Source organism: Dama dama, chromosome 8, assembly GCF_033118175.1.
Source record: "Dama dama isolate Ldn47 chromosome 8, ASM3311817v1, whole genome shotgun sequence".
In the NCBI taxonomy this organism is placed as follows: domain Eukaryota; kingdom Metazoa; phylum Chordata; class Mammalia; order Artiodactyla; family Cervidae; genus Dama; species Dama dama.
In genome coordinates, this window is record NC_083688.1 from 19,924,249 (window position 1) to 19,937,675 (window position 13,427).

The following is a 13,427-nucleotide window of genomic DNA, read 5'->3' on the forward strand; positions in this document are numbered from 1 at the left end:
ACGTATTTTCAAGAACAAACTAATTCACTGATGCTGATATAAAAATGCTCTTTCTTATTAAAAAAAAAAAATTGAGCTGCGACCTTGGGAACTCACACATCTAAATGGTCACTTAGACCCACTTACAACCTAGCTTTCACATCTATGCTCATGCCAACTCTAATGAAGGTGTTTTTATTTATTTTATGAAGGTCAGTTTTTATTTATTATTTTATGAAGGCCAGTTTTTAAATTCCTCTCTGCCGGCAGAGGAAGAAAGAGAGAAATAGTTTTAAATAGTGGAGTTAAACATTTTGGACACACATTCTATGGTCATATATTTATCTTTTTTTGGGGGGGGATGTTAATATTAACTGAAAATTAGTTTATTTTCCCCAGGAAAAAACACTAATTGACAACAGAGGCAGAGGAAGCCTAGGAGATGTGCTGGCTGGTAGGAAAAATAAAAAGAAATTGCCTCAGATAGTCCCAGAGTGAGGACTCTGTGCAATCAAAATAAAAAGACACCGGGAATTCCCTGGTGGGCCAGTGGTTATGGCTCCGAGCTTCCACTGCCGGGGGCACGAGTTCCATCTCTGGTCAGGGAACTAAGATCACACATGCTGCCTGGTACGGCCAAAAAAATAAATAATTAAAAAACAAAAATATAAGCACACAAACAAAAAAATTTAAATTGAATCTATTTTCTAATCCCAGGGCTATTCAAGAAAGGGGAGACCATAGTCATTTTCATACACTCATCATTGATTCTCACATTTTTACCCACCACAGTTTCTATCAATGAAAAATAAATAATTGAAAATGAAGGTCTATATTTCCCCCCAAGGGTTAGCTATTTGGCATTCTTTAAGAAGACTAAATTTTTCCACTTTTCCTCCCAGATGCTGGGGGTCATTAGATCATATCTAGCTTAATTATTTTAATCTTGTTTTTCTGGATTTTTAAACCTGAGTGTTCACTTCAATCACATATTTAAGTATACTAAAATATATACCAAATCTAGTATGCTAATTTAGTATACTTTCCCTGGTGGCTCAGACAGGAAAAGCATCTGCCTACAGTGCAGGAGACCTGGGTTCGATCCCTGGATTGGGAAGATCCCCTGGAGAAGGAAATGGCAACCCACTCCAGTATTCTTGCCTGGAAAATCCCATGGATGGAGGAGCCTGGCAGGCTACAGTCCATGGAGTCGCAAAGAGTTGGACATGACTGGGCGACTTCACTTCACTTCATACTAATATCTGGACTTCCCTAGTACTTCAGTGGTAAAGAATATGCCTGCCAATGCAGGAGATGGGGGTTTAATCCCTGGGTCAGGAAGATCCCCTGGAGAAGGATATGGCAACCCACTCCAGTATTCTTGCCTGGGAAATCCCATGGACAGAGGAGGCTGGCGGCTACAGTCCTCGGGGTCATAAAGAGTTGGACAAGACTTACTGACTGAACAACAATACTAACATTTATTAAAGTCCTTGTTCTCAAAGTATGGATTTTCAGAGTAGTATCAGCAGAATCTGGAAACCTATCAGAAATGCAAATTCTTGGCCTCACTCCAGACTCACAGAATCAATAACCCTTGTGTTGGTTGCAGTAATCTATAATAGCCCCCCCGGGTGACTCTGATACTACCAGTCTAAACCAATATCTACAAGCCCAGTCCATAGGGTACAGCTAATTCTTTAAAGATTTCTGAGCACTTGGACCCTAGTCTGCACATCCACTTTTTGTTTGTGATGCCATTTTCTCTCTCAATCCAAGAAGGTAGCCAGGCTTTAGAGAGGCTTTCATCACTGGGCTGAAAGCAAAAGCTGCCTGAAGGTAAGATTTTTCCTGGCTTTGGTTTCTGGAGTGTAGGGACCCGTTGATGGTTGGCCCCAGGAATGGAGGCACCACCAAGCTGCTCCTCCACAGTGTCTGGAGGAGGCAGTAGGGCCTCAGGAGAGGAAAGTCTGAGTCCTACACCCAAGGGAGCCAGATACTGGGGCAGGGAAACTCAACCCCACAGGGCCTGGTGCTCCAGTTTACACAGAGGTGGTGGCCACTCTTTCATGTAGATCCTGAGCCTCTCTGACTCCTCTGCCTCCCAGACATCACACAAGACCTGTATTTGGAGCATCTCTCGACCACAGGTAGGAGGAGGCAAACTGGCAATCCTCCAAGTCCTAAAAAGGTGCATGTTGTTGTTAAGTTGCTAAGTCATTTCCAACTCTTAGCAGCCTCATGGACTGCAGTATGCCAGGCCTCCCTGTCCGTCACCAACTTCCAGAGTTTGCTCAAACTCATGTCCATTGAGTCAGTGATGCCATCCAACCATCTCATCCTCTGTCGTCCCCTTCTCCTCATGCCCTCAACCTTTCCCAGCATCAGGGTCTTTTCCAGTGAGTCAGCTCTTTGCATCATGTGGCGTGAATATTGGAGCTTCAGTCCTTCCAGTGAATATTTAGGGTTGATCTCCTTTAGGATAGACTGGTTTAATCTCCTTGCTGTTCAAGGGACTCTCAAGAGTCTTTTCCAACACCACAGTTCAAGAGCATCAATTCTTCATAGAGGAAGAATTGCCATCTTAAGTTTTATTTCTTGGAGTCATAGTCATATATTATTGTGTATCTTTCAGTCTTAGTTTGAACAAATAAATGTTTGCTGAACTCCTCCAAAACAAGGTCAGGTCCCCTTTCCTATATGCTCCAATGGGCCACTTGCCGTTATATGTGTCATGTATATTTTTCTTGATGCCCCTAAGCCTCAGAAGAGAAGGAATTGTCCAGTCTTTTTCACATTGGCAACCCTGGCTGTAATATGTCCTGAACAAATGCTTGTGGTTTGACTGAATGGATCAATGAGTGAATGGAGCACTGGCAATTTGTTTATATCCATACTGGTCCTGGAATTTCAAGGCATGTGATATATATGGCTATTGCTGGGCTGCCATGATTAAGATGTTATATATATATATGTATATATATATATATATACACATATTCTATATGTATGAATTCTGAACAACTATGTTTGAAGTGGGAGAGAATGAAACTAGAAGCTTTGGCTATTTTAACACATGTTAAAATTAACACAAGGTTAATTAGTTGTTAGTTGCTTGGATATATACATTTCGGGGGGAAAAATTTTTAAACCCTCAGAAGAACTGAAAAACAGTATAATGAACACCTATATATCTTTTCATCTAGGTCTCCCAACTGTTAACATACTCTCCTAGCCATTCCAGCTGTCACTTTCTCTCTGTTTCTCTCTCTCCACAGACACACACACACACACACACACACACACACACACACACACACACCCTTGCCAATCCATTGAAAAATAGACTGTAAACACCAGGACACTTCACACCTAACACTTCTGCATGCATCTCCCCCAAACACGAGTACATTATTATTCAGTAACAACATCATTTTCAAACCTAAGGAAGGGACTCTGATGCAATGACTTCAAGTTACTATTAATAGCTCTTAAACAAGATCTTCAGCTTTTCAAGGCTCTTGATGACCGTTAGAAAATGAAAAGCTATTTAATTTTTTAAAAAATCTTTTCAATAAATAAATAAATAATCTTTTCATACCAGAGAGTTGGTCTCAATCAATGATGTCACCTATAATCAATACATGAGGTCTGAACAAATGACTGTCAGAGATCCAAGCAGCTTCAGAGCCCACACAACCGCACCCAGAGAGCAGGTGTGGGGCTCGGGTATCAGCCCTCGTTTGTCTCCTTGAGTCCCCTCCTGTCTGGTGACTGTCCCCCCATCGCCACCCACAGCAACACTCGTCACTGTGCCCTGGCATCAAAATCACGGTCCCTGACTTTTTACATCATTGTCCTTGAGTTTGGGTCTTGAAGCTTCATGGGTGACATAGTTAGCTTTTATTTTTATTTGATTTCATGGTTTTCACATGAAGGTAGAAGTCTTATTTTCAAGGAGAAAACAGAACAGGCTCTATGTTGAAAGCAGGACTCTATCTTGAGTTGGACTGTCGACTTTAAGCTATATACCCAGTATCTATGGAAACGACATACCAACTGGAAAACCAGACCCAGGGCTCATGCCTAGACTCTCCATCACCTAAAAGAATACCCTAATTATCGTGTAACCGAATAGAATCATACATTCTATTATGCTTATTGGGGTATGACCGCAGGCCTATCGATAATTGTCCACTGTTAACTACCTAGGCTTAAGGCGTATGAATCACAGGTTAACTTTGATTGTATCTTTCTTTTTCCCTTGTTCAGACTAGTTTCAGGGAATTTGGGGAGGCGGGTTTGTGCACGCACACTTAGGGTATATAAGGTTTTTACAAAAACGGGTCAGGGTCCTTGGCTAAGAGGAGAGAGATTCTGCTTTGGGCCCGCAGGTGTGATAAACTGCACTCCACTCTCTGCATTGTCCTTCTGAGTGAATTTGCTTTCCGGAACGCGTGGCTACAACAATTTGATGGTTTGAAGCTAGCTGGTTGGTTAGCTTAAGAAGTTAAAGTGAGGAATCAAAAACAAATAGACAAAAGATACATGAGCACTTTAGACATTTTAACTTAAAATGTGCACACCAATTCTTCAGTCTTGTGAAGTAGGGCCCAGGTCCCATCTTTGGGAATGAAGCTGCTGTTTAGAGGGCTACAGCGTCATTTTTGCTAAGTCACACGCATAATGTACTGTTGCAGAAACCAGTACTCGAGAAACCAAGCACCATGCTCGGAGAATTGGAGAACTCAGGTTTCTTATGCCAGCAGGCCCAGAGGAGTTAACACTCCAAGCTCTGAGCCCTGAACAAAGGGATCACAGAGTTTTTATAGACAGACTGTACTGGGCAACACTTGCTGTTAAAAGGCTGGTTTAAACTAAGGGGTTTCGTGTGCATGACAACAGCAGTCAGGATGGGGAGGGGGATGTCTGACCTGGACAGGCATGATTAAGCAGGTTTGCAGGGGCTGGGCGATTGCAAAGAGCAGGATAAGGCTGAGTGAGATAAACTCCAGTTCCTCCCATTGCAAGTCCCCACTTTCTGAGACGATGTGACCTACGTGATCTAGGCTTTGCAAGGGCCAAGCTGAGTTACAGAGGCAGAAGGAGAAGGAGGTTATGTCAAATTTTAACTTTTCCTCTTCAGTAACACTGATATTTCTAGTTTGGGTTTTCTTGGAGCAGGCCAATTGCTTAAAGAGGCTGGTGATGCAATCTGAGTATAGAGTCCTTCTAGATATTAATCCATGTTTCCCTCTAACTTTTTAAATGTTTTCTCAGCCACACTTAACTGAACAGCAGTTTCCTATCAGTTTTAATCTTATCAAATCTTCCAACCTAATTTTCACAGAAACATGTCTTTTTCTGCATTTGTATTTAACCAATTTGTTATTTAATATTTAATTAGATGACTTTGTTATAATAACAAGTACAACTGGCAGAAGCAGCTAATTCTTGGCAATCATACACCTCCACCATGGAGCAGGCTAATGTCGATGTGCTGGGAAAGCCTAGGAGTGTCAAGGGGGGTGGTGGGCACTGGCATCCATCAGTCTATTGTACACAAAGTATGTAGAGTTCTGGTTAGAGGCTGACCGCTAGAAGGAGAGTCAATCAAAGGGAATTTACTGGACCATCTACTCATCCACCGTGTCACCCACATGTAGATGTTCAGCACTGTTGGCAGGACTCCAGAACCAGGTCTGGGGCAGTGTTTCTGGGCCCAGGTGAGCAGAACTGCTCCAGAATTCTTCTCACTTGAATTTTCAGTGAAATTGGCAAGGCATGGCCTGGCTATATATCTGCACAATTGAACTAGGACTTCAGAGGATGTGAAGTTGCTGACCTGTGGATGCTCCAGCTGATTGAATTAACTCAAAATTACCATCTGGGCAGCTCTCTGGCCGATGCTTAGCTGCTTCTCTAGAAGCAGGGAGCCAAGCCCCGGGCCATGTGAAATAAGACAAGGCACTGTCTTTGGATGGTGGTAACAGCAGTCCCAGACTCAAGAGATCCATTTCTCTTAATTGTACTGCTTTTCTTAAAATAATTTTTTTTTATGTTTGAAATAAATTTTTAACTCTGTGAATATGTTTTAATAATTCAATAATTCAGATCAGTTGACTAGAATATAAGAGTGGTCATATTTTCATTTTTATTGCATTTGATCCACTTGTTTGGACTCACTGTTGAAACACTATGATTATATTAATGTAATGTAACCCACTAATTACTACTCAAATGCTAGATTATTTTAAAATCAGTATAGCCAAATGCTGTGAACTATTAAAAAAGCATAATGATGGAAACTGCTTAAGTAACATTTTAATGATTTTTCCACTTCCAACAATAAAGTACCTCTTAGTTTCCATCATGAGCAGAAGAATCTTAATAGTGATTTTCTGACTTTTCTCCTAATCACATCAGGAAGTAATCCAGGATTCCATGATATGTTAGCACTGTTGCATATTAAACAGTTAAACTTGTGATACCCTTAAACAGTTAAATCTTGTAGCCTAAGAAGTCCAGAAGTCATAGGCCTTCTGCCAAATCTGTATGAGATCTATCTCCAGATTTGCCAGCTACTATCTGGAGCTTGACAGACAGAGTGCCTGATGAACTACAGATGGAGGTTTGTGACACTGTATAGGAGACAGGGAGCAAGACCATCCCCAAGAAAAAGAAATGCAAAAAAGCAAAATGGCTGTCTGAGGAGGCCTTACAAATAGCTATGAAAAGAAGAGAAGCAAAAAGCAAAGGAGAAAAGGAAAGATATACCCATTTGAATGCAGAGTTCCAAAGAATAGCAAGGAGGGATAAAAAAGCCTTCCTCAGTGATCAGTGCAAAGAAAAATGAGGAAAATAATAGAATGGGAAACACTAGAGATCTCTTCAAGAAAATTAGAGTTACCATGGGAACATTTCATGCAAAGATGGGCTCAATAAAGGACAGAAATGGTACGGACCTAACAGAAGCAGAAGATATTAAGAAGAGGTGTGATCATCCACCTACAGCCAGACATCCTGGAATGTGAAGTCAAGTGGGTCTTAGGAAGCATTACTATGAACAAAGTTAGTGGAGGTGATGGAATTCCAGCTGAGCTATCTCAAATCCTAAAAGATGATGCTGTGAAAGTGCAGCACTCATTACGCCAGCAAGTCTGGAAAACTCAGCAGTGGTCACAGGATTGGAAAAGGTCAGTTTTCTTTTTTTTTTTTCATTTATTTTTATTAGTTGGAGGCTAATTACTTTACAATATTGTAGTGGTTTTTGCCATACATTGACATGAATCAGCCATGGATTTACATGTGTTCCCCATCCTGATCCCCCCTCCTACCTCTGTCCCCATCCCATCCTTCTGGGTCTTCCCAGTGCACCAGCCCTGAGCACTTGTCTCATGCATCCAACCTGGACTGGCAATCGGTTTCACACTTGATAATATACATGTTTCAATGCTATTCTCTCAGATCATAAAAAGTCAGTTTTTGTTCCAATCCCAAAGAAAGGCAATGCCAAAGAATGCTCAAACTACTGCACAATTGCACTCATCTCACATGCTAGCAAAGTAATGCTCAAAATTCTCCAAGCCAGGCTTCAGCAATACGTGAACCATGAACTTCCAGATGTTCAAGCTGGTTGTAGAAAGGGCAGAGGAACCAGAGATCAAATTCCCAACATCTGCTGGATCATCTAAAAAGCAAGAGAGTTCCAGAAAAACATCTATTTCTGCTTTATTGACTATGCCAAAGCCTTTGACTGTGTGAATCACAATAAGTGGTGGAAAATTCTGAAAGACACGGGATTACCAGACCACCTGACCTGCCTCTTGAGAAATCTGTATGCAGGTCAGGAAGCAACAGTTAGAACTAGACATGGAACAACAGATTGGTTCCAAATAGGAAAAGGAGTACATTAAAGCTATATATAGTCACCCTGTTTATTTAACTTATATGCAGAGTATATCATGAGAAATGCTGGGCTGGAGGAAGCACAAGCTGGAATTAAGATTGCTGGGAGAAATATCAATAACCTCAGATATGCAGATGACACCACCCTTATGGCAGAAAGCAAAGAAGAACTAAAGAGCCTCTTTATGAAAGTGAAAGAGGAGAGTGAAAAAGTTGGCTTATAGATCAACAATCAGAAAACAAAGATCACGGTATCCCGTCCCATCACTTCATGGCAAATAGATGGGGAAACAGTGGAAACAGTGGCTGACTTTATTTTTGGGGGGCTCCAAAATCACTGCAGTGGTGACTGTAGTCATGAAATTAAAAGACGCTTACTCCTTGGAAGGAAAGTTATGACCAACCTAGATAGCATATTAAAAAGCAGAGACATTACTTTGCCAACAAAGGTCCATCTAGTCAAGGCTATGGCCTTTCCAGTAGTCTTGTATGGATGTGAGAGTTGAACTATAAAGAAAGCTGAGGGCCGAAGAATTGATGCTTTTGAACTGTTGGTGTTGGAGAAGACTCTGAAGAGTCCCTTGGAATGCAAGAAGATCCAACCCCTCCATCCTAAAGGAGATCAGTCCTGAATGTTCATTGGAAGGACTGATGTTGAAGCTGAAACTCCAATCCTTTGGCCACCTGATGCGAAGACCTGACTCATTTGAAAATACCTGATGCTGGAAAAGGTTGAAGGCGAGAGAAGAAGGGGATGACAGAAGATGAGATGGTTGGATGGCATCACTGACTCAATGGACAAGAGTTTGAGTAAACTCTGGGAGTTGGTGATGGACAGAGAGGCCTGGCATGCTACAGTTCATGGGGTCACAAAAAGTCGGGTACAACTGAGTGACTGAACTGAACTGAACTGATCTGACGCTTTGGGAAAATTACTTAATCTTTCCAAGTTACATCACCTGTAAAGGAAGACAGTAAGATCTATCTTTACAGAGAGTGCCCTGCATTCTGTAGCAGACTCAGTCTTTGGGGGCTGCCACCCTCTCCTTTTTTGCTCCACTAACTTTTATCAAGGGACATTCATGTTAATGTATGATATGTTTTTCCAAACAAGCCACCACCTTCCCAGGCAGTTCCTCCTGAAGTCTTTTGTCCAGTATCAAATGTCCTGAGCCATTGTCAGACAGACTAAAAAGTATCATTCATTAATAATCATCTTAAAATATATTGAATATATTAGTTAATTCACCAAATATGATTTGTACATGAGCACAGAAACAACTTGTTTTACTTGTTTAATAAAAGAAACATTGGGGTTAGAAGCACCAGTGCCATTGCGTGCTTATAAATGAAAGGTGGCATATCAAATATGTTACAAAAGCAGGAAGCAATTTTGGGCATGCTGAACAATCACTTCTCACACTTTTCTCTCTGTTTCAACTTCCACTGTGACTATGTATCACCTGCTCTCTGCCTTCTGTTCAGAGGTTTGTGACCGAACGCTTAAGGGTACAGCCCTGGGGCAGACTTCTTAGGTCTAAATCCCAGCTCTGCCAAGCCACCTGTGTGACTCTGGGTGATCTCTGGTGCCTCAGTTTCCACATCTGTAAAATAGGGTCAAGTGGGTTACCTCTGATAAAGCACTTAGAGGAATGCATAGGATGCCTGAGGAGGGCTGTGAAGGAAATCAGAAGTGTCACCCCCAAATCTGCCTCTTTGATATACAAATTATTTTGAGTTGAAGGCAACTAAAAAGCACTAAATGCAGAAGAAACTCCTCCCTTTGTTCTTAAATTCAGGAAAGAAATTTAATAAAGATAGAATTTATCAGCCCAGAGAGGGCACTAGAGGAATCTGTATACAAACCCTAGTTTGTATAATCTAGGCTAGCCTAATCTACCCTTATCTTCTAGTTACTCCTTCACCCTTCACTACCTCGAGCCCAAACCCCTTTGTCTAATCAATTGTTCACAAATTTACTGCTTCTTTGTCTAAAAGGTCTAAATGCTTCCTCCTCTGGTCACTTCTTTGGGTCTCGATTCTCTTGCAAAGACTCCCAGGCACACGTAAAAAAAAAAAAAGAGTTTTAAAAAATACATGTATGCCTCTCTCCTGTTAATCTGTTTTTCTTGATTTCATTTTCAGACCCAGCTAGGGACCCTAAGAGTGTCGAGGAAAGCATTTTCCTCACCTTCAGCTGTTACAGAGGGCAATCAAGAATGTAGGTTATTACTCATTTATTAACTTAATATTGCTACTCAGATGCTCGTGAGTTGAGCACTTATTAGATTGACTAGCTTGCAAGTAGGAACTGCGTCTGACAAAGTTTACATCTCTCCAGCACTAGCAGGCAGTAACAAAACTATCTAATTTCTACTCTTCAAGCGTATGAAGGATCTAGATACGGGCATACCTTTTAAACATTGTTCATTGAAAAGGCCAGGAACCAATTTCCAAAGGAAGCTTGGGCGTTTCCCCTTTCTACTCTTGAAGCATCCATCCCCCGCCCCGTTTCCCTGCATCCCTGTGAAACATGTGCCCAGCCCTCCCTCGGGGCGCCCCTCCCCCACACCCAGCCCAGCCTGGTTTAGCAGAAGGGGAAGTTGGCAGCGTTCAAAGCTGGTTAACACTCTACTGAGCAGCTCTGTTGATTTTGCATGATGATTATTGACCCTCTGCCCAGCCAATAGCCTGAGGCCAAAGTGTCTGTGTGTGAAAAGAAGAGCTGACTGGGTGCCGGCCGTGCCAGACAGACTCCATGAGCTGCTCTTTGCAGGGTCCCTCCATCTGCGTCGGGCGCCCCTGATGGCTCAGGCTGTAAGGCGTCTGCTTACAACGCCTCTTGAGAAACCTGTATGCAGGTCAGGAAGCAACAGTTAGAACTAGACATGGAACAATAGACTGGTTCCAAATAGGAAAAGGAGTACGTCAAGGTTGTATATTGTCACCCTGCTTATTTAACTTACATGCAGAGTACATCATGAGAAACGCTGGGCTGGAGGAAGCACAAGCTGGAATTAAGATTGCTGGGAGAAATATCAATAACCTCAGATATGCAGATGACACCACCCTTATGGCAGAAAGCAAAGAACTAAAGAGCCTCTTGATGAAAGTGAAGGAGGAGAGTGAAAAAGTTCGCTTAAAGCTCACGATTTAGAAAACTAAGATCATGGCATCTGGTCTCATCACTTTATGGCAAATAGATGGGGAAACAGTGGAAAGAGTGGCTGACTTTATTTTTTGGGGCCCCCAAATCACTGCAGATGAGTGACTGCAGCCATGAAATTAAAAGACATTTACTCCTTGGAAGGAAAGTTATGACCAATCCAGACAGCATATTAAAAAGCAGAGACGTCACTTTGCCAACAAAGGTCCGTCTAGTCAAGGCTATGGTTTTTCGAGTAGTCATGTATAGATGTGAGAGTTGGACTATAAAGAAAGCTGAGCACCGAAGAATTGATGCTTTTGAACTGTGGTATTGGAGAAGACTTTTGAGAGTCCCTTGGACTGCAAGAAGATCCAACCAGTCCATCCTAAAGGAGATCAATCCTGGGTGTTCAATGGAAGGACTGATGTTGAAGCTGAAGCTTCAATACTTTGGCCACCTGATGCAAAGAGCTGACTCATAAGAAAAGATCCTGATGCTGGGAAAGATTGAGGGCAGGAGGAGAAGGGGACGACAGAGGATGAGATGGTCAGATGGCATCACTGACTCAATGGACATGGGTTTGGGAGGACTCCGGCAGTTGGTGATGGACAGGGAGGCCTAGTGTGCTGCGATTCATGGGGTCGCAAAGAGTTGGACATGACTGAGTGACTGAACTAAACTGAACAATTCGGGAGATCCGGGTTCAATCCCTGGGTTAGGAAGATCACCTGGAGAAGGAAATGGCAACCCACTCCAGTACTCTTGTCTGGAAAATCCCATGGATGGAGGAGCCTGGTGGGCTACAGTCCATGTGGTCGCTGAGTCGGACACGACTGAGCGACTTCACCTTCACTTTCTTCCATCTGCCTCTGCCTTAAGCAACCAACTGTGAGCCTTGGCGGCATGCCATCCAGTGAGGGAGGTAGACATCCATGGGCTCTTTTCTGCAGTGGCCTCTTTTTCCCTGGCCAGGAGCGACGGCCACTTCCCATTTTTCTGTCCAGAGAGACATCACTAGTCTAGACATCTAACTTAGCCATCCCATTTTGATTTTCTGGACCACAGCAAGCAATCAGATTATTGGCTCTGCCCAAGAAGGTGGCAATCAGATGTCTCTGGTGTACTGGGCAATGTTGCTGTTGTTTAGTCCCTAAGTCATGTCCGACTCTTTGTGACCCCATAGACTGTAGCCCTCCAGACTCCTCTGTGCATGGAAATCTCCAGGCAAGAAAACTGGGGTGGGTCTCCATTCCCTTCTCCAAATACTGGGGAATAAACACAAAAAGCAGTGAGTGGCATTTATAGGTGGACTTGAAAAACATTCACAACCTGAAAGTTGAGAGTTATGTTCTATTCGGTGGGAATTTTTAGGAATTCAAGTCTGGGAGACAGCATCTCAAGAAACTCAGAGAGAAAGGCTCTGAGGAGGCCTGGGGAGGAGCCAGGTTATGCAGAAGTTTTGTAACAAAAGGCAAGTAGTCTGAACATCAAAAGATGATTTTAATTAAAGGAAACCAGATACCCCAAGCTAAAGAATTTAGCACTTTTCTCTCTATTGGAAGCTGCAAGACTCGGGCTCACTGAAATCATTCCTTTGATATGCATCTCAGCTATCAGCCAGTTTCCTGTGTTTTTACAACCTGAGCTTCCTCAGGTCTCAAGTTGGGAGTGGCTGCAGTCTGATGGCTGCTAGGTGGCAGGGATTCTTTCCTGAGTTCCCTCAGGGCTGGGACATCCTTGTTTACTGATATGTGAGAATGGAATATTTCCTGCCATATCTATAATCATTAATGAGCAGGGTTTTTTCCTTGCCCTAAAAGCTTCTGAGTTCAGTAAAACTATGAGGTCTTTGGCATTCATGTAAGATGAATGGACTCTGCAGAATTCCATGTAATGGATGCTGTGGAGAAAATGAACTTCAATCAGGACTCTAATGATACCGGTAGGTAACATTTTGGGAGCTCTGCTCAGGGTGCGTTGCCTAGTACACGGTCCGATGGACATCTGATAACAGCTCTAGGAGACAGGTGCTATGATCAGTCCCTTCTTCTAGATAAGGTGGCTGGGAGATGATGAAGAGGCTAGAGGTGGTCATGAGTGGAGCTGGGGAATCCAAAACCCGGTGGTTTGACTCAAGCCATATTCTCAACCCTATGTCTTGTTTTAGTGTTGATCGGCTCTATGGGCCACTGGGGCTTCCCTGACAGCTCAGTGGTGAAAACAAATCTGCCTGCAATGCAGGTGATGCAGATGTGGGTTCCATCCCTGGACTGGGAAGATCTCCTGGAGGAGGAAATAGCAACCCACTCCAGTATTCTTGCCTAGGGAATCCCATGGACAGAGGACCATGGTGGGCTACAGTCCATGGGGCTGCAAAAGAGGTTGACATGAC

The 13,427-nt window shown here is 42.8% G+C and overlaps 1 protein-coding gene across 1 annotated transcript in view; it reads right to left on the minus strand.

Annotated features, from left to right (window-relative positions):
- Positions 1–13,427, minus strand: part of COL4A3 (collagen type IV alpha 3 chain) — a 168,948-nt gene that overhangs the window by 91,723 nt on the left and 63,798 nt on the right. The gene's annotated exons all lie outside the window — the stretch shown is intronic.